We start from the raw sequence: 19,973 nt of genomic DNA, 5'->3' as shown, positions 1-19,973 counted from the left end.
TCTTTGTCTTCGGTTTTGATGATTTGATGATGATATGCCTTAGTGAATTTCTTTTGGGGTCTATCCTGCTTGGGGTTCATTGGACTTCTTGAATGGATATATTCTCATCTTTTATCATATGAGGGAAGTTCTCTTCCAACAAATCTTGGACAATTTTCTCAGTGGTTTTCTTTTTCTCTTCTTGCTCTGGAATTCTGATTACATGTAGGTTACTCCTTTTGATGGTATCCCATGTGAACCTTAGGCTTTCTTCATTTTGTTTTGATCTTTTTTCTGTTTGCTCCCTTTCTAAAGAAGTATTCTGGTATTTGTCTTCAATCTTATTAATTGTCTTCCATTGATTCAGTTCTACTCCTTTGCCCTTTCAATGTGTTAGCTATTTCTGAAAATTTAGTATTAATTTTCTGGATTTCTATCTGTATATCTTGTATCATTTTTAATTTTTCATTTATTTTGTCATTTTTTTCTTGTATTGTCTTCCAAAATTGTTCTAGGGTTTTGTCTGCATTTTCCTTAATTTTGCCAGTTTTTTCCTTGATTTGTCTCTCAATCCTTTGAAGATACCTAAATATAATTCTTTTGAATTCCTTATCAGGGAGTTCTAATGCTGCTTCTTCCTCAGTGATGTGTTCTGGGTCTATATCTTGCTTCCTTGTTTCTACCACTTTATCTTGCTTCTTTGTGTGGACTGTGATGATCTGTTGTCTCTGAGACATTGTTGCATTGCTGTATTTAGATCTCTGTTAGTTGTTCGTGAAGAGCAGTTAAGGGTGAGTGAGGCTCTTCTTGGTGGTTGTTTATTGTTGGCTAGTTGGTAGAGAAGGAAGTGGTGTGTCTAACTCAGTAAGTGAAGCTACAGGAGGTGCAGATGTAATTGTGTCTTATGGGCACTGTTGCTGTCTCCCACTCAGTTAGACAAATCAACAATTGAATAACCATCAAAAAAGTAAAAACAAGTGAACAAAAAATACACTGTATAAACACAGGAACAATAACCAAAAAAAAAAAAAAAAGGCAAAAAAACCCCTGCAATATCTGGGGAGAGAACAATAAGAGAAAAAAGGTAGAGTAGGAAAATAGTAAAGAAAAAAACGTGAAAAATGGAAAAAGGAAAACAAAGAATGAAGTTAATCATGAGAAAGAAAAAAATGGGAACCAGGAACAACAGTAAAGATGGAAAAAGCTGAAAACTAGAAACTGGGAAGGGAAGAATAAAGAATAATAATAAAAAGAACAACAACAATAATAATTTTAAAACAGACAAAAACAAACTGAAAAAAAGGAAAAAAAATCTGGGCAGGGCAGGGCACCCTGGCTCCGTCAGAGCACACAGACTGGGATGGAATTCCTGCTGGCCCAGAAAATATGTGAGAGTGAGGCATGGCCACACCTCTGTTCACAAAGACGGTGTAGGGTATAAGAGTAACAAGGTGAGTATCACACCTTTGCAGTGGTTGGCATCCAGAATGTCCTTGTGGTTCTTGGCAAGTGGAGCCTATTCTCAAGTCCCTAGAATCTGGAAGGATGCTGTCACTTTAAATATCCAAAATGGTTGAACTGCTTGTAAACATTCAAAATGGCTGCGTCCTCTGGATAGGCAAAAGTCCACAGCTCAGCCCACTTTTCCTTTTCACTACTTTCCCTTTTATTCACCATCCACCAGTGTAGTCCTCCATACAGTCCCTGACTAGCAGGGCTGATTTTAGGTTAATTCTTAGGTCCTAATACCACTCAGCAATATCCAAACTGTCCATGCCGTCAGGATCACTGTCAGACCACAGCTCTGTATGTCTCCTTTTTTGGTGTTCTCATGCAAATTCTTCTACTAGTTGGAGTTTAATCCACTTCTATATCCTTCCCTTCAAAGCTCAGGGGTCCAGGATTATCTTCTGTATTTGTGTTAATTGGTTCCCCTTTTCTTTGTTGAAGAGGGTCTGTGCAGTCTGTCTGCCATTCTGCCGTCTTACCAGAACTCATTTTTTAAATAGTATTTTTTTAATGCCAATTGCTTGTTACTATCTATAGAAATGCAATTGATTTCTGCATCTTTATACATCTGATTGCATTATATCTGTAGGGCATTCTGTAGCTTTATCTTTATGTTGTGACCTTGTTAATGTTACAGTTTTATCTTTTATAGTTTAGTCTATAATACATTTTTGAGTTAATTTTTATGTATGATGTGAGGCAAGTGTCAAGATTCTACCAGCATTTTTGTAGCATTTGGTAGGATTTTTTGTTGCTTCACCTGTGACATGAGGATAATGTGAGTATAACTACATCAGAGGACTGTTGTGAAGTTAATACATCTAAAATATTTATCCTGATTCCCTTCACATAATAAATAATAACAACAAAACTGACAGCTGCCATTTTTAATACAGACAAAGCTAACCTAAGTTGTTAGAGATAATGAAAGAGTTTACTCCTGGGAGCCAATAGTGACCAGGAAGGTAAAGCATGGGGGTAGTGTGGGGGCTTCTGGGATAATGAGAATGTTCTATTTCTTAATCTATGTGCTAGTAACACAGATGTGTTAGTTTGTGAAAAATGAGTGAGCTGTGTATCATGCGTACTTTTCTGTATCATTATATTTCAAAAAAAAGTAAAAACACAGACTAATGATGAATGTTTTTTGAGCTCTCATTTTGTACTTGGCCCTGACATACTCTCTTGTGTGGATTATCTCACTTAATCCTTAGGGTAACCCTGTGAGGTGGGTGCTACTATGATCCCCGTTTTACAGAAGACAATACAGAGTCTCTGAGAGATGGAGTCACTTGTCTAACTCACACAGTGAGTGAGTAGTGAAGATCAGTGTCATTCCAGATCTTGTGTTCTTATCCACTGCTGTATACCCTTGCACTGGAGTTTGGGAAGCAAATAAAATTCTTAGTTCCAGGACCTAGGGAGGTCTGGGCAGGGTAGACAGGTTTCAGAGTGGAAACGGCAGTAGGGTCAGAGGGGGCCTGGGAAGACCCAGCTGGGCCAGCTGGGTTTCTTCACTCCCATCACTCCTCATTGCCAACCTGGTTTCTCAGAACCGATGCAGCCCCCACACAAATACTGTGTAATTGCCTGATCTGGCCTGGTGAATGGGGTAGGGGTGGAGGGACGTTTATTTTTCATTAAAAGGCCAGAATGAAATTGTGGGAGGTGGTGCTCAGCAGGAGGAGCTGCCTCAGAAAATGTGCTGACTGGTCCAACCTTATCAGCCCTAAACATGTTTCCAGTACCTTCTACCACCTACCCGTGCCTTGCTTTCTTCATCTGAAACTGTAATATTGCTAACTAGGGCCCTGGGGATGATTACATGAGCGAATGCATGGGATGGCAGTGAGTAGAAGCAAGAGGTCAGGATTTAAATTCTCTCCATTGCTTAGGAAGTAGATTTTGAACATATTTCTTAAACTCTCTGGGCCTCAGTTTCCTCGTCTGAAAAATGGGGATGTATTACCTATCCTATAGGGTTGATATGAGTAGCTAGCTTCATGATATCTATCTGTCTGTCTGTCTGTCAGTCACGGTCAATCAGTCTGTCTATTTATCTTTTTACCTACCTACCTATCTCTCTCTCTCTTTCTCTCATCTATAGTGGAAGCTGGAGCATAGTAAGTTTGGTCTATTTATTACTAGAGTTTTTATGAAGAATTAATGAAGGGACTGGTTCTAGCCTGCTGCCTCACTGGTGAGCAAAGTAATTTCCTCATGTGGCTTCAGCTGAGTGTGAATTTTCCCACTGGGTGGAAACATGGTCACCATGGCACTTCATGGGTAACTCCATGTATTGTTTCTTCTCCCATACCCCGGTTGGTGCAAATGGTTAAACAATCAGTTAAAATACACCCATAGGCTCCTTGGAAGAAAGGTCTGGTGATCTATTTCCCAAAGACCACAGCCATTGAAAATGCTATGGAGTGAAATTTTACTCTGACACACATGGGGTCACCTTAAGTTGAATCCACTTGATGGCAACTGTTTATTTTTTCTCCCATACTCAGCTATGGCAACTCATAGAATAATCTTGTATTATTTATAAATACTCTCAGCTCTTCTCTTCCTTCTGATTGGCAAGTTGTCTGATTGGCATATAGGCATTTCTTTCGTCCTGTTGACAAATCCTGAACTATGCTGGGAATAGCAAGATGAAGAAGACACCAATCCCCGCTTTTGAAAAGTTCAAAGTCTAGATACAAGATATTAAACCAATAAGGACAAATAGGAGGTTATGTTTTCATTTAATTTTATTTTTATTGTGTTTTAGGTGCAAATTTACAGAGCAGAATTTGTTTAACATTCAACATTTTGTGTACTTTTGGTTTCACTCCCCAATTACCAACCCCAACCCTAACCTAGTCTCTTCCTCTCGCTTCCCAGTAAACTCCCTCCACCCTGTGCCCTTCATAGTTATGCACTCCTGTGTATCCTGCTTTTTCTCTGTGTGAACGTTGCCCCTCTGGTGCCCTGTGGCCTATTGCTCCAAGGGAGGTATCTCCATAGAGTGTGTGGGTGCATTGCCCCGGGTTGAGTGGTCTGCATGTATGCCTTATTTACTATTGGGCTGAGAGGCAGCCCTTGGGAGTGAATTTTATCCCAGGCCCAAAATGCACACTAGGGCCATAGTCTGGGGGGTCCAACCAGACCCCATCCAACCAGTAATTCTGGTCATTATTGTGTTTTTGGATTTTGTTCCATATTTTTCCTCCCACTCTATCCAAGATCTCCAGTTCTGATATCTTCCTGAGTGGTTGGCGTTGGTAGCTGGGCACTATCTAGTTCTTCTGGTCTCTAGGTCCATCATGTCCTAGGGCTGATTGTTTCCAAATGCCCTTGTTTTTTTGCACTCTTCTTCACTTCTGATAATAGGAGACCATTAGCTGCATCTTAGATGGCCACTTGAAAGCTTTTAAGATCCCAATTGCTATTCACCAATGTAGGTTGTGGAACAAGATTTTTATGTGTTTTGTTGTGTCAATTGAGTCTGATGTCCCCCAGTACTATGGTCCTGAGTCAGTAGATCCATTGGATCTCTCTCTCACAGTGTCTGGCTGATTGTGAGGGATTGCTCTATGTCTGTCTTCTGTTGTTTCTGTAAAGATTGCAGATATTTTGTATCATTGGTATCTGTGCAACATTAGCCTCAGCTGAAACTGTCTTTGGTCTAGAGTATAATCCTGTTCACTGACCTCCATCTGATCTTCTTTGTTGTTATGTGTTTATCTGTAACTCAGTGTTTGGTGTTAATGGTAATGCAGTATTACGGATATACTTGTATTAGCGTCTGTTGTCTATATCTATGTACACAATTTGGAGTCCTCCATTTTCCCAGTGTTATCAAGCTGGTCACAGAGTTTCCATACCATCCCTCCCTTACCCACCTCAGTGTGTGGCCCCCAACTAGCCTGAAATTATTTCCTTTCCTTCCCTCCCCTCCCCAGTAATCTACAAAGTGAGTTCTCTTCCTTAAGCTAACCCTTCCTTATCTTTTTTACAGAAATGGGCTCATACAATATTTGCCCTTCTACAATTGACTTATTTCACTCAGCATAATCTCCTCCAGGTTCATCCACATTGTGAGATGATTCATGAATCCTTCATTGTTCTTTAATGTAGCATAGTATTCCATTGTGTGAATGTACCATAGTTTGGTTATCCATTCATCTGTTGATGGGCATCTAGGTTGTTTTCATCTCTTTGCTATGGTGAACCATGCTGCAATGAACATAGGTGTGCACATGTCTGTTTGTGTCCTGTCTCTCACCTCTTTAGGATATATTCCTAGTGATGGAATTGCTCGTTCAACTGGTATTTCTATTTTCAGTTTTTTAAGGAAATGCCATACCATTTGCCAAAATGGTTGTACCATTTTACAGTCCCACCAGCAGTGTATGAGAGTTCCAGTCTCTCTGCAACCTCACCAGCATTTGCTATTTCTGTCCTGTTGAACTTTGCTATCACTGCTGGGGTGAGATGATATCTCACCTTTGTTGTGATTTGCATCTCTCTTAGCGTAGTGCCTAAGGTATTTGACTGCTAACCAAAAGGCTGGTGGTTCAAACCCACCAGCCACTCCTCGGAAGGAAGATAGGGCAATCTACTTCCGTAGTGATACTGCCTTGGAAACCGAGGAGAGGTTGCTGTGAGTTGGGTCTGACTCGACAGTACATAACAACAACAACAACGACAAAAGATCACAAGCAATTCCTCATGTGTTTGTTGGTCACCAGCTTATTGTCTTTAGTGAAGAGTCTGTTCATGTCCCTTGCCCATTTTTTGAATTGGATTGTTTACCTTTTTGATGTTGAGGTGTTGATGTTTTCTATAGATTTTTGAGAGAAGTCCTTTGTCAGATATGTCATAGGCAAATATTTTCTCCCAATGTGTAGGTTCTCCCTTTACCCTTTTGATGAAGTCTTTCGAGGTGTATAGAAATTTAATTTTTAAAAGATCCAGGCCATCTAGCTTCTCTTCTCCAAACAGGAAGTTATTTTTAATTCATTATAAGGAAAATGGTATTGTATGCTGTGTATGAAAAGGAACCTGAGTGTAAAAACATGTGTTCAGAGAACTGGAAGAAGCCCAAGTGGCAGGATTTTGAGGGAGTGATGGTTAAGGTCAGACTGGAGCAGCTGGAGAAAGGTCTGGAATACTAGCTTGTGGATGGAAAAGAGCCCTGGGTATTCCTAAGCAGAGAGTGACATAGTCAGATGAGCTCTTCAGAAAGATCTCTCTGGTAGTTGTAAGGGGGAAGGCCTGAAGCAAGGTGAGACTGCAGGCAGGGGGAGTATGGAGGCAGGAATGAAAATGGACACCCAAGGACAGCTATTTTCATTGGGGACGTCCTAACACAAGCTAGTTTCAAGAAAAGTCATATTTGCAAGACAGATTTGGATTCTCTCCTTAGATCCCTTTGTTATAATTATTAAATGACCCTAAAGCCCCTTCCCAAGGGAGCTCTGGTAGCATAGTGCCTAAGGCACTTGACTGCTAACCAGAAGGCTGGCGGTTCAAACCCACCAGGCACTCCTCAGAAGGAAAGTTGGGCAATCTACTTCCTTAGTGACACTGCCTCAGAAACCCAAGGAGGGGTTGCTATGAGTTGGGTTCGACTCAACGGCACATAACAACAACAACAAAGCCCCTTCCCGGGAAGAAGTAGAAGCTAGTGCCCCCAGGGAAGTAGGGCATATATGGCAAATACAATCCATAAATCCCCATGGACAGTGATAATTTCTGCCTCTTCTCTATCTCCCATGTTTTACCATGATCGTTTTCCCATCCTAGGAGCTTCTGAATGAGCTGGAGGAACAATGGAAGATTCATTTGTTCTTGAACTAGGCCAGTGACTCCTTGGCTCCTTTGGCAGGGAAACACTGGAAATATTCTGGTCATTAAGACATTTTGCTAATCTCAGAAAATTTAGTCACACTGATATAGTCAACTAGTTTAGTTTTTGTTTGTTACTACTGATTTTGAACAAAATCTTTTCAATCTCTTGCCTTCACTTTCTCCATCTGAAAATGGAAGAAGACAAAAGTAAATGTAAGGGCCTTTCCACCCTTCCTGCCCAGGCATCTCAGCTCTCAACTCGTGGACTCAGTCTCAGTGGACTAGTAGCTGGTTGACCAGTCCTTGTGGCCAGTCCCTTGACTATGTCCTGCTGGAGCCTTATGCCTTGTTCTTGAAGTCAACTTTTGGAAAGCTCACTGGCTGTTTTCATTGTTGTTGACTCAGGTGGGTACAAATGTTAAGTTCTAGAGATATATTTTATAGGAATATAAATGAGGTAAAGAAGTAGGCCATCTTTTGACTCTTCATTGGAAAGAAAAGAGGGCATGGAGGGTGGTATGGAGAGTTGATTATGAAAACTCAGTCAAGCAACTGACTGTGGCTTTCAGTACTTGGATCATGGACTCTCATTGTTGATTTTACTCCATAAAAATTCCTTAAGTGTTGGTATTTCCTAGATTCTCCTGTCTGTCCCCTTCTCATTCCAGAAGCTTCTCTAATGGATTCCATCTCTACCATGACACTCCACAGGCTAGACTTCACTCCTGACCTTTGAATGTGTTCCCTGTCCTCTGGGAGCTTCCTGGTTGGTGTCCTGCAGATTCCTTAAACTCAACAGGTCCCAGCCAGAATGGATTCTCTTCCCTGACAAACTTGCTCCTCCTCCTCTGTTCCCTGTTTCAGGAATGACATGACCCTTCACCCAGTCACTACAGCTAGGACCTGGCAGGCATCTTGGACTTCTCCCAACCCACTCTTACGTCCATCAATCACCATGTCCCACCTGTTTGGCCCCTGGTACATGTCTAGTGTCTACCCTTTTCTCTCCTAGCCAATGACTCCTTACCCCAGTTTAGTTCTGATTCATCTCCTGCTGGCTGATTAAAATAGCCTCCTTCCTATTTGGTTTCTCACTAGTCTCCCCTTCTTCCAGATTGACTTCCTTCTGATTCTACAATGATTTTTCTAAAAGTTCAGCTTAACAATATTTCTCTCCTGCTTGTGATCCTACGTGAAGTCTTAGTGGCTTATAGAATAAAGTTAAAATTCCCTAGCTTGACATAAGAGGTTAATTAACTCAGCCATTGCTCTTATGACAGCCTCCTCTCCTGACCCTCCTTATTTATTATGTCACAAGAGACCAGACAACATATCTTGGATACAATTTCTTCTTTCAAACCTTCATGCTTTCCTTACTTTATTTGTGCTACTTGGTTTGCCCATTCTTCTAACACTTTTCTACTTTATCTTGCTGGCCTCTGATTTCTATTTACCCCTCAAATCTCATCCTTTACCACTCCTCCCCTACCACCCCTGATGCTGGCCCCCATGATGGTGTAGTAACCTCATCTCTTCCACAGGCTTCTCATCACAAACCAGGTAATCCTCTAGAGGTGGCCATCCTTAACTACTCCAAGAGCTTTTGAGACACCATTGGGTCCTTTACATACACTCTCTCTTGCCTCCAATAGATGTAGGGATGCTGTGCTCTTCTAGGTTGGTTATGTGCCATCTGGACAATGGATTAACATTTTTGTGAACAGGGCAGCTCTTCTTACCTTGTCCAGGGCTTCTCACTAGTGCCTGTTAGTGAAAGGCTGTGGTATCATTAACTTTGAAAAAAAGAACTTTTAGGTCATAGTGATTATGACATAAAGAGTTCAAGACATGGTTGGAAGATGTGTTTTCTATGTGTATGCTGTAACTGAATAGAATTTTGATGTAACTAGCAAATATTCCTACATATTCTGGGAAAGACTTGCATTTGTGGTCTTCACTAATGAAGCTTAGTAACAAGTTTTGTGAAAGTCTTTGGAAGCACAGTGAATGATGCAATATCATAAGTAATGGTGTAACTGTCATTAAATCATGGTATTAGGAAACTGCATGGAAATCTATGTAGTTTCCAAACAAGAGGTTCTGAAAAGCTATGGTATTGTTTGTAAATATTGTATTACTACCATTTTATTTTGGTAGGAGATTAAAAGAACAAGCAATAAACTAGCCAGGAGTAGTGCTTTTGACAACAAAGAGTACAAAGACATAGTTCTTAGACGTGAACAGAAAAAGATGATGCCTGAATCGTGAAGAAAGTTCATGTGCACTGATTGGGTAATGAACAAGCATACAATTACCTCTTCTTTACTTATTATTCTGAGTCTTCACTAATAAATCACTGGGCCTCACATGGGCCCATCCATTTTATAATATATTTTAAAATGAAGTTGTTTACTTACCAGGATCCCACAAAAGAAAATTGCTCCATGTCCTACACACCCTAAAGACAATTCTTTGGAGGATGACTTTGTGTATACTTTGTAATGTCCCCAGATGCCCCACAGAAATATTATATATGCCATATAGCCTATATTTTATGTTAGACTATCTCAGAGAATCCTCTAAAACTGGTAGAAATATGTCCAGTTGTTTTTAGAGGATGTGAAAGAAAGAGTTCAGGCAATCAGACAAAACTTTATGTAGACTGAATGGAAATTACTCAAGAGCAATTTAATAATAGCATGTTCACAAGGGGCTGCCACAAAGACACCCAGTTGTGCAACTTTATGACTGTTGTGGAACTGGTTCTGACTCATACTGTGACCCTATGTACAACAGAAGAAAACACTGACCAATCCTGTACCATCCTCCCAATTGTTGCCATGTTTGAGCCTATTGTAGCCACTGGGTCAATTCATCTTGTTTGAGTGTCTTCCTTTATTTTTGGTTGACTTTCTACCTTACCAAGCATGATGTCCTTCTTCAGAGACTGGCCCCTTTGATAAAATGTCCAGAGCTTTATAGTATTGGATGGGTATCATTACTCTAATTTTAGAGATAAATGAATGCAGGCTCAGAGAGATTGAGTATAATTTCCCCACGGTCATACTGTTAGTGAGAGATGAAGATAGGCTTTACGTTCCTGAGACTCTGATCCCAACATCCATGTTCCTTCTATTGTATAATTCCAATATGGGTGAGCTAGAAAGCAATGTGACTCCATAGTATCATCTGTGATGGGCTTTGGTTTTGACAGCACAAATATTAAGAAAAGGCTCATAGCTAAATACCTGGGGAAATGACCCATGTTTCAAACAACCATGTCAGAAAGGCTAAACTCAAGAGGAGCTAAGACTTTTGAAAAACCACTGAAAATAAAAATTATGGTTGTTAGTGTGCTGTTTGGAGATGAATAGTGGGGAACGAAAGGGGAATCTACAACAAGGGGATGATGGTGCAGTGTCAACTGTTATCAGAGAGAACACCACACTGCTCAATTCATCAAGACAAAAGAGCTTTAATCTGGAAAGGTTGAGACTCTCTAATACCAAGGAGACAGGCAAAAGGTACATCTCCCTGCTCTTAATTAATTTGAGTTTGCAATCTCACATGAATTATAGCCAAGAGTCCTGAAAGGACTTGCAGAAGTCTTTGTGGAATCCCTGTCAGTCATATTTGAAGAGCCATGAAGGGAGAGAGAGATACTAAAAGACTGGGAATGGGCAAGTCTTGTCTTGATTTTGAAAATGTGGATTCTAGAATGTGTGGGCTCAAGGCCAGCCTCTAGCAATGAACTAGAAATGATTATTTAAATGGCGATTGGGTTATGTGCGCTTTGAAAAGGAAGTAGGAATCAGTTTGGAGGTATCATAGGTTCACCAAGGACTACTAATTCCAAAATACTATTTCTCTTTTTAAAAATAAGCTACCTAGATGGATGCTGGGAGCTCTGGTAGTGTAGTGCCTAAGGCACTTGACTGCTAACCAGAAGGCTGGTGGTTCAAACCCACTAGCCACTCCTCAGAAGGAAGAGGGAGCAATCTACTTCCATAGTGATACTGCCTCGGAAACCCAAGGAGGGGTCATTATGAGTTGGGTCTGACTCGATGGCACATAACAACAACAACAACAGCAACAACAACAGATGGATGCTGTGGTAGTTATGTTTGTGTGTCAACTTGACTGGGCCTGGTTGAGTGGCTGGGCAGTTGGTGCTAGTTATTCCCCATGATGAAACTGGCAGTCAGCTCCATGGTGGAATCTACCACAAGCAGCTGACTTTGGGAATGTGATCTGCTTCCTGTATTTAAGGAGAAGCCTTGGGAATGGTCTCTAGCCTATGGCACGCTTGGACCCTGCATGTAGCCATGTCGTTGTTCAGCAGCCTGCTATGCTCTGCTGACCTTGGGACTTACAATGGACTTAAGTTAATGGCCTGCCGTGTGGTTTGGTAACATCAGGACTGTGCCTTTTTACTTGTCAACCTTGGGGCTTCTCTGCCTCAGTAGCCAGCAGCTGTCTGAGTGAAAAAATGCCTCTAGCTCCAGTGGGCTGGGAGCAGGAGGCAGAGCTGGACCCCAAGGTTGAGGGGCTTTCACCCAGCCCCTAGAGCCTGGCACTTTGAACTTGGACTTAAAGCCTACAAATTGTGAGAATAAACTCCTGTTTGTTAAGGCCATCCCATTTGTGGTCTATTTCTCTTCAGAGTGGCACTAGGTAACCAGAACAGATGCTGCAGATATTTGTTACTATTTTTTTCTCTCCACCACTAAACAACAACAACAACAACAATAAAACAAATCATTTGTCATTGAGTCAATTCCAACTCATGGCAACTTCATGTGTTGCAAAGTAGAATTGCTCTCCATAGAGTTTTCAAGGCTTGAATCCCTACTAATATGGAGTATTCTCTCCATTAAGAATTCTTGGTGAAATATGGAGTCTATCTTTCACCAGAAGCTGAAAATGCCACATACTCACTTTCCAGTTATCCTTTGCAGCGAAGGCATTGACAGGTGCTCTATGTTTGGCCAATCAGAAGCAGCCACTCCTAACTTGAAGGTGGATTTAAGAAATGCACAGGAGCAGAGACAGCGAGTTGGACAGTCAATCCCATTAAGATGGCATTTCCAGGGGGTGATGGTGGCAGCAATGCTGATGGCAGTGCCCTGTGTGTATGCTGGTGGGATTGGAGGGGCTACCTGCAGCACAGGTGCTCAGTAACAGTAAGAATGGCTTCCCCCTACACCAGTTCTATTGTGATAGAGGGCTATTCTTGGCAGATTTCCTATCCCCCAGAGGCTTTATGGGCTTCTTAATAACCTTATTTTACCCCTCATAGTCATTTTTAAAAATTGTGTTAGTGTATATATAATAAAACGTGTGCCATTTCAACATTTTTTACAAGCACAGTTCAGTGAGATTAATTATGTTCATCATGTTGTGTAACCATCACCACTATCCTTTTCAAAATTTCCGTAACAGAAACTCAATGCTCCCTATGCAATGACTCCCTCTTTTTCCTTCCCTCCTTCTCCAGGTAACCAGTAATAAAATTTGGTCTCTATGTTTTTTGTTGTTGGTAGGTGTCTTTGAGTTGGATATGATTCATCATGACCCTATGGACAATAGAATGAAACACTGCCTGGTTCTGTGCCATCCTCACCATGTTTGAACCCATTGTTGCAGCCACTGTGCCAACCCATATTTTTTGAGGGCTTTTACTTTTCGCTGACCCTTCTTTCCCAAGCAATCTCCTTGGACTGGTCTCTCTTGATAACATGTCCAAACTATGTAGATGAAGTCTTGCTGTCCTGTCTTCTAAAGAGCATTCTGGACATACTTCTTCCAAGACAGGTTTGTTCATTTTCCCGGCAGTCCTGGGTATATTCAGTATTCTTTGCCAACACAATATTTGAGTGTATTGCAAATCTAGAAATATAAAATTCTATGATGACAATGGATTCAAACATATCAACAATCATGAAGATGGTGCATAATGATGTTTTGTTCTGTTATACATAAGGTTGCTATGAGTCAAAGTACACTTGACAGCATCTAACAACAACAACATGATAAGAAAGTCCTTTACATAATAGAATGGGCTGGCCCATGATATTGGAAGTGTGCTATCATTGGCAGCAATCAAGAAAAGAACAGATTTGGGGAGGGAGAAATTGATTTAAGGTCCCAATTTTAGGTGTGAGATTCTAAAGTCTCAGAATGTCCTATTTTCCTGGTTCCACTGGAACAGAAATAACACAGGTGGACAAGTGGTTGGCTTTAAAGAACAGAAGTTTATTTTTCCACACTTCTGGAGGCTGAAAGTCATAATCAGGGTCCAGCCCATGTTGATTCTTTTCCTGTTGGTAGCCCTGAGTGTTCTTTGGTTCCTTGGTGATTCTCACATGGCATCTGTCTTCCTCCAAGTCTGTGTGCCTCTGTGTATAATTTGCTCTTTTCATAACTCAGAAGTGATTAGATTTAGAACTCACCTTACTTGAGCACTATCCAATTAACATAACAAAGAAAATCTTGTTTCCAAACAGGATTACATCCATGGGTATAGAGGTTAGAATTCCAACACATATTTTTTGGAAACATAATTCAATTCATAACATTGTACATAGAGTCAAATGTTTGGAAAGCTTAGCACTTACCTTTAAGCAACTTCATCTTCCCTAGATTCACCTGGAAGAGAAAAAGCCTATACTAATAGATTCAGGGTGGAGTACCTAGCTATTTTATCTTATAGGAAATGGGATGTACATTTTTGAGAGGGGAATATATCGGAGGGAGAGAATTTGAATCAGGTAGAGCAGTTCTTACAACAACCTAAGTGGTAGATACATATATGGGCTAGAGCAGACATAAGTGGAAGACTCGAGGTGACAGAGGAAAAGAAAAGGTGTAGTCTAGGGCAACACCCAGGTAAGGGCTGGGCTGGGTGGAGCTGTCCAGAACAGGCCGTGCTGCTGCCTGCAGGCTGCAGGAACACCAAGACACGTTGAAGGTCCCAAGGGAAGCTGTCTGGGGAGGAGTCTTGTGGGAAGTGGGTCATAGCCTTGGAAAACTTCACAAATGCATTAGTCAGAGGTGGATCAGGAGCTAGAGGTCCGGTGTCAAGACAGGTCGAATCCCATAATCTCTACTCCACCTGTGACTTGGGACACTGATGAGGACAAATAAGAGGTTTGCCAAGGCATGAGCCTGGCCTCTGAGTGGGATGTGTTCTCTGGGTGGGTTGAAAAGGTAGCAGAGAGAGATGCTGTCTGTCTGTGAAACTCATGGACCAGGAAGCCCAAAACCATTACCTCTCCACACTCCATCCACTCAATGAGTCCTTACTTTACCAAAAATGAAGGAAAAAGCACAGATCTGGGAGATAAGCTCTATTCCCAGAATGTGTTTGCCAACTGTCATCTCCCTCTGGCCTTTAGACTAATCTAGTTCACTTTATCCAGGAATTCACCAACCTCCATCTATGACTCTAGGACAACCATGTTCTCCACAGTGAGGGCTTTAATTGACTAGTCTTTTAATTCTACACTGTTAACATCATAGCTTTTCTTTCCCACACATCAACCTCTAGCTTCAATTTCTTTATCTGTAGAGTGGAGAAAATAGTAATGACCATTATTGTAAGACAATGCATATAAAATCCTTAGCAAATAGTAAGCAGTCAAAATATGTTAGGTGTTTTTTTTTTTTTTTTTTGTTAGGGAAGAGAAACTAAACCAAATAATGAGCAGGTAGGCTTGTATCATGGGATTAGACAGCACTAATAAAGCTTGACCAGGCTTTGGTGGGAGGAAGTAAGGAGGAGTAAGAAGAGAGGGTCATAAAACTGAAACTGAGGCAAGAAGCACAGGGGAACAGAATCAAGAGAGGTCAGGATGTTAATTTGAAGTATGCCAAGGCCAGGTAGCCAACAATGTGCACTCACATGAGAGTGTGCGATATGCCAGGTAATACACTAAAAAACAAAACTCACTGCTGTTGAGTTGATCCGACTCATCGTGACAACTTCTTGGGTTTCTCAGGTGGTATCACTACAGAAGTAGATTGTGCAATCTTTTTTCTTTCTGCATTAAATACTGGTTTAATTAGGAATAATTGCTACAATAAAACAAATGCATTATACACTATTTTTCCAATGAGCTTCCAATGAGAAACTGTACAGCAGAAATAGATCTTAAGATCTGAGTCATGGCAAAACTGGTAGTTCCTTGAGATCCGGGAGATGCATTAGCAGCATTATGGACACAGCCTACCCTCACCAAATTCCTGGAGAAACAAGCATTTTATTAATTTTGGGGAGTAAGACTGAACACTGACTAAAATATAACTTGTTGAAATCTAAAGCCACCTGGGAACCTGGCCCAAGGGACAGAGAACCCAGTGGTGGCAGATGAAAAGTAACTCTGCACTGGGCTGACCAACTGCATATTTTATTAAATAGCTTTGAATAAAAAAGTAAAATCTTTCATTGTGTTTTCTCAGAAACAAACCAAAAGGATACAGAGTTCTACACAATTTAGAGACACATAGTAGATGCTGAATGGCTAGAGGTCACCCCAGGTGTGGAATTTTAGAAAGTTAGTCCTTGGAGTACATGGCACCATGGCTCTGGCAGCAGATACAAAGGAATGATGCTCTGGAGAGGAGGTAGGGGACACTCTCCGGTTGGCCAGTGGATAGATGAGGGTCCCAGCTTGAGGTGGGATCTTTAATTCTAAGGTTTGTCTTCCACTGCTCATGCCTCTGTCTTCATAAATGATAATTTCAATCTAACAGCATGGCTTTTAAGAAAACTCACTTATGATCTGGACTAAAAAGATACAGCTCGAAGTCCTCTCTCAATGGGATCTGTCAGAAGGAGGCCTTGGGGAGCATATATCTTCTCATTCTGTTCTTGAATTTATTTGGAGGCTTTCTTCAGAACCTTCTCATAATGAGTTTCCATGCATGAAAAGATGGTGTATGCTGTTAAACAAGCCAAATATCCCTCAAGATATGACTGGCCTCCAAGCTTTTCTGCTTCTGCATACAGGTTATTTAAAGTTTGAACTGTTTCTTCAAATTGCTGTCTATCAATCCAGTTCTCCAGCTCCGCGGGGAACTTGGTCTGGAACCGGCAGCGTGTGCCGCTGCTGTAGTTTCGCTGAATGAAGACTTTTCCAGACACCGGTGCCTGCTGTGGCCTCATGGTGAAGACAGGATGGGCCGTGCCGCCGCCTCTGCCCTCCAGCCGCTGTCATGCTGCCTTTCCCATCACTTACGTCCTGCGCAAAAAGATTATTTCCAGATTGTACAATCTTGACTATACATTTTTATTTTGATGAACACCTTTTATCTTCAAAGCACATCTATAAGTAAGAAATGTCTGAACCCCATATTGATAGTACCATCAATATATTATCTCTATTTCTTTTCATGTCTTATTGCATTGGTTGGTTGAATGTTATCATTTTCTCAGTACCCTTGAACCTTCTCAACACTGATTTCCATTTTCTTTCTCAGTCTCATATTTCCTCATGTAACTCCCTTCTTGATTCTACTGCCCCCCCCATTATCTTTCCATTATGATATCCCTAGAGGGACAGGTCTTGTCTGTCCAGTATGGCATAGCAGATGTACGTCAAGCAGTGGACAGCACTGTAATCCCAGATATCTTGCATTATGGTCCTGCAAGAACACTGGAAGCTGAAATTAATGATAAACATCAGGTGGTGAGGCTGGCAAGATTTGGAAAGATGCCAGGTATTATCCAAAAAGGTTGTGTCCTAGTAGTCAATAATAATAATAATGGTTAACAGTTGCTGAGCACATTTTATTTTCCAGACATTAAATTAAACCAATAGTTCTCAACCAGAGATGATTTTCCTGCCCAGGAGACTTTTTACAATATCTGGAGACTACTGTGTTGTCACAACTGGGGAGGGATTGAGCTCCTGGAATCTAGTGAGTGGAGGTCCCACTCAACAAAGATTTAGCTGGCTTGAAATGTCAATGAAAACATAGGTTAAATCCTCTGTGTGAATTATCTCATTCAATTATCGAATCAACCCTATGAAATAAACACTATGACTATTACCATCACCATTTTATAAATGGGGAAACTGAGGATTAGAAATAGAAATAATTTTCCCAAGTTCACACAAGTAGCATGTGACAGAGCTAGGCTTTGATGCCAAGTTAGCTTACTCTAAAGCCTATGTGGAGTCCCTGGGTAGAATAAATGGTTAATGGGTTCAGCTGTGAACTGAAAGACTGGAGATTTGAGTCCTTACAGAGGTGCCTCAGAAGAAAGACCTGACAATCTACTTCCAAAAATCAGGCATTGGAAACCCTAGGGAGCACGATTCTATTATGACTCACATGGGATCATGATGAGTCAGGATTACTTTGCTGGGAGCTAAAGGTAAGGCCAACTGAACATGGAGGTCAGGACAAAAAGTATTCTCTGGGCTAATCTGAGGGTGGCTGTGAAGACTGATTCCCAGAGGCATCCGGGGAGACCAGGGCTGCCCACTGCTCAGTGACCAGCAGACCTTGTTGCCATTGTGGGCTATGAATAAACAAGCTCAGGCCCTACCTGCTGGGGGCAGGATGTCCTAGGGGCCCTTGGATTGACCCGGGGCCCTGTTTGTTCTCAGCTAAGCTGAACTGGAGAAGGCAGAGCCAATGATTCCAGTGTTCCAGCATCCTAGTCCCACAGCTCTGACCTCTGCGCCGGAGTCAAGTGCAGGGTGAGGTGGTTGACAGCTGGAGGCAGAGGCTCTCAGTCAAATGAGTAATGCAGCAACTGTCCAGGAGTCAGTTCTCTTCCTCTGGTTTTATCAGTGAACATCCCCAGAATCTTAGCACAGTGGAGAGTTGCCAAGTGCATAGACACACGCCTGGCATATAGTAGGCCCCAACATTGAGTGAATGAGTCAATCAAATGGGTGAATGAGGTCAAATTTTGGAACATAGTGAAAAGCCTTGGTGTGGGTCAAAGAGGGAAAGGCAGGGCCCAGCCAATATGTTGATGCATTGATGGATGGGATGTTATCTAGTCCTAGGAGGGGCCAGAAGAATGGCACCTGGAAGTGCATCTCACAGAACACAAGCCACAGGGGATGGTAGGGAAAGCCAGGCTCCCAGCATCTTGGGGGCATGAACTAATTTTTGTATTGCATCATTGGAATGCTTTGGCAACCAGGCCTTAAACTTAGTGACCTCCAGCCCCAGGGGAAGCAGAGCCTGGAGTCTTCTTCCCCAGGACCTCCCCTGGGTGAAGGTTGAGGCCACAGATGGACCCAGGAATTTGGTTATTGTTGAGGTGGGAATAATTCTCAATGCTCTGTTTTTCCTTTCTAGGCTGTGTCAAAGACTGTGTTTATACAGATAAATTAGCTTCATGGAACCCAGAGAAACCAGCTAAAGTCACGTAACTCTGGAATCTTGTTGTTTTTTTCTCCTCTATGGAGGAGAGAGGAGGAGGGGACAAGGGGAGAAAGGGAACTGAACTCCATTGAGAGTTTATTCTGGGTTGAGTGCTTTCCATAGTTACATTAGGGCAATGGCAGAGTGCCCTGACTCAAAGCATGGTGTCAGGCAGACTTGGGCCAATAGCTACTTGGGTGGGTGTCCTAACCTTCTCAAGTCTCAGTTTACTTATTGGTAAAATGAGGAGCTCTGACGGTGTAATGGTTAATTAAGCACTCAGCTGCTAACTGAAAGGTTGGCAGTTTAAACCCACCTGGTGGCTTTGTGGGACCAAGAACTGGCCATCTGCTTCTGTAAAGATCACAGACAAGAAAATCCTGTGAGCAGTTCCACTCTGTCAATATGAGGTTACTGGAAGTCGAAAATGAACTTGACAGCACCTGACAATAACTAAATGGGGTTAGTATTTGTATCTACTTTCTAGGGTTGTGATGAAGATTTAGTGAGTTAATGCATAAAACAGGGCTTGCAAAGAATAAACCAAACCAAAACCAAAACCCCACTGCCTTTGAGTTCATTCCAACTCATAATGACCCTATAGGACAGAGTGGAATTGCCCCATAGGGCTTCCAAGGCTGTGAATCATTACAGAAGCAGACTGCCTCATCTTGCTCCCATGGAACTACTGGTTGGTTTGAACTACTGACCTTTTGGTTAGCAGCCAAACGTTTTAACCACCAGGGCTTCTTTGCACAGAATAAGTGCTCAGTAAACATTAGCCAACACTATTATCGTTTTTTAAGAAGCCCTGGTGGCTCAGTGGTTAAGCACTCAGCTGCTAACTCAATGTTTAGTGGTTTGAACTTGCCAGCTTCTCCATGGGAGAAAGATGTGGCAGTCTGCTTCTGTAAAGATTTACAACCTTGGAAACCCTATAGGATAGTTCTACTTTGCTCTGTAGTGTCACTATAAGTTGAAATTGACTCAAGAACATGGGCTATTATAATTTTAAACTGAATGTACTCAACCCCTGTAGGAGGTGGGACTTATTGTCTCCATTTTGCGTATGAGGAAGCTAAGCCTCTGGGTAGGGGGTTACCCTGGTACAGCTTCACTATCAGTTCCTCTGGCAAGGTTCTGCTGACCTCCAGGCCAGATCAGCTGCCCCTTCTGTGTTGCCCCCTGCCCCTGTCCTTCCCTCTCAGCTTTGATTCTAGCGTGGTGGGAGTGCTTGCTCAGACTCACAGCCCCAC

At 41.9% G+C, this 19,973-nt stretch overlaps 1 pseudogene; it reads right to left on the bottom strand.

Moving 5' to 3' along the window:
• Nucleotides 1–16,495, bottom strand: part of LOC103191881 — a 31,464-nt pseudogene extending 14,969 nt beyond the window's left edge.
• Nucleotides 16,496–19,973: the final 3,478 nt, after the last annotated feature.

Source organism: Orycteropus afer, unplaced genomic scaffold, assembly GCF_000298275.1.
Source record: "Orycteropus afer afer isolate SDZICR_OR568_19922 unplaced genomic scaffold, OryAfe1.0 scaffold00020, whole genome shotgun sequence".
NCBI classification, from domain to species: domain Eukaryota; kingdom Metazoa; phylum Chordata; class Mammalia; order Tubulidentata; family Orycteropodidae; genus Orycteropus; species Orycteropus afer.
This window is presented reverse-complemented; position numbering and strand designations above follow the sequence as displayed.